This window comes from Penaeus chinensis, chromosome 15, assembly GCF_019202785.1.
Source record: "Penaeus chinensis breed Huanghai No. 1 chromosome 15, ASM1920278v2, whole genome shotgun sequence".
In the NCBI taxonomy this organism is placed as follows: domain Eukaryota; kingdom Metazoa; phylum Arthropoda; class Malacostraca; order Decapoda; family Penaeidae; genus Penaeus; species Penaeus chinensis.
Genome location: NC_061833.1, coordinates 524,516 through 527,015, shown reverse-complemented (window position 1 = coordinate 527,015; position 2,500 = coordinate 524,516).

The following is a 2,500-nucleotide window of genomic DNA, read 5'->3' as shown; positions in this document are numbered from 1 at the left end:
AGTTTTATTAATATCTTGACGTAATATTGATAGATAAATCAACGATCCGTGCTTGTAATTAAAACAAAAATCTACGTTCGGATGCACTGTTGACATCGACTTCGACTTCGTTCTATCATTTATTTCTTATCAATTTTTCTTCATTCTCGTGTCCTTCGCCAATGTCATGCATTATGCGAGGGAGGCGTGAGTCATGCGCGTAAAATGTACATGAATTAAAGACTTGGGGGCAGAACGAGCGTCAAAGAATTGGTGATGTAACCACATTCGCCGCATTCCGACTTTTTTTTTTTTTTTTTTTTCCTGTTGTTGAGGAAAGATGCTTGAAATATCACAGCTGATGCCGCGTGATATTTCAGAACGTAAACCGAATGATTGTGGTGGATTAAAATTAATGTCAGATAAAGTAAAACGCGCATCAGATAAACTCACAAAAACCATGTCTGTGGCGTATGTGTTCAGTATATGCATGTGTACACTTACACACTCATGTTCATGTTCGCGAAGATATATATATATTTACTCTACGTATATGCGCGCACATACACACATACACACACACACACACACACACACACACACACACATACACACACACACACACGCACGCACGCACACACACATAAGTACTTACATACATACACACGCAACATATACATACACATATACGTACTACATATGCATGTAATGCATGCAAATAACCACATCAGCTCCAAACCACACACACCCGCCTGTTGTGCGCCTTTGTGACTGAGCGCCTGCATGACTCTGCGTCCCACGAAAAAAGACCTTGGGCTTGTGGTCCCCGCCCTGCAAAAATACACAGTCGCACGCAAATTTATAACACAGGTGAAAAATGATTATACAGCCTGTCACTTCGCCAAAAGGTATTGCATTTATTTGTCAGATTTTTTTTGGGGGGTTTCAGGTTCATGTTGTTGAGAATGGGAATGTGTTTACGTGTTTGTTTGTTTATGTGTATTCTACAATCATAATGATGCGTGGTGATAAAGAGGATGAAAGCAGTAATGATGATAATATTGAGAATGATGGCAGTGATAATGATAACAATGATATTTATAAAAATCATGATATAGTACAAAAATATAGTAAAGTAATGATGGTGATTAAGATAAAAGTAACAATACTGACGGTAATGATAATGATAATACAGAAGAACAATAATAATGATGATAATATCATAATCTTCACCATCATTATTTTTATCTTTATTGGTATTTATTATTATTATTACTATTATTGTCATCATTATTATTATCATTATTGTTATTATTAGCATTATTATCATTATCATTATCATCATTATCATCATCATAATAACAATAATTATTATTATAATAATAAAAATAACTATCAGTATTTTTATTGTTATTATTTTCGTATCGAAAACAAAATCATATACACAATAAACTATATTCTACAAATTTACTGCTGCCAATTTGTCCAGATCAGTCAAATGATGCTAATATTACCTCGTTCTCGCCGCCGCCTTCCGGGCTTTCGGATTTTGAGGGAACTCCGAGAAAAGCCTTTTTTGTCTTGCCTGATTGAGATCGGAGGAGCACGACTTACCGGTCTCAAGGCTCGTGGAATGGATTGCATTTGTTCCTCTGCTTGGGGGGCCGAGGATACAACGGTCATAAAAGCAGTTTTAGCCAATTTCTTATATTCTTTGGTCTATCAATAAGAAACAGGTGGCATACAACAATAGCTTTCATATTAGCAGTTAAAAATATCAGAAAAGTACACGAATATATATTTTTTTAATAACTCAATTCCAATTTAACTTTAATTTTAACCCTCCCTTCGCCTACTAATTATGACTCAATGATAAATACGATAAATACAATAAAAATAATCGTGAGACAGAATGGACACAGTCACTTCCACACCCCGGTATTTTTCGGTATTACGTGGACAATAAGTCATTGATCCCACCCTTATAATTTTCACAATTTCCCTTTCCTACATTTTGCTCTGGTCTATTGCTTCTTTCGCAATTCATTACTTGGCACAGTCGGAATTGCCTCCCTCGATAAAATGTGTTGCTGTATCCACGGGCCAATAAATAAATAAATATTTCCTAATACCAACGGCTGATGTAAATATGGCGTGTTGGCTCGCTTCATTTTCCTTTCGCTGTCTCTGCGTGTGAGATGAAAGCAAGGACTCCTCTGAATTACCACAGTTCGATTCATTTGGAATCAACAGATATAGTAATTCAAGTATGAGACATTACAACCTTCCATTTCCGGGTAAAACAAGATTTTGAACACTCGTCACTCAACATTCCTGTGCGCGAGTCAGAATAACGGTGGTGATATCCCTGGTTAAACCCTTCCTCCTCATTGGATTGTGAACATTTAAACGAACAAACCATTGGGAGATGTCTATCATAATTTGATTTATAAACACTAACTTTTGCTATGTCTGATATGCCTTTGAAATAGATATCCGTAAATAAACATTTCGGTGGGTG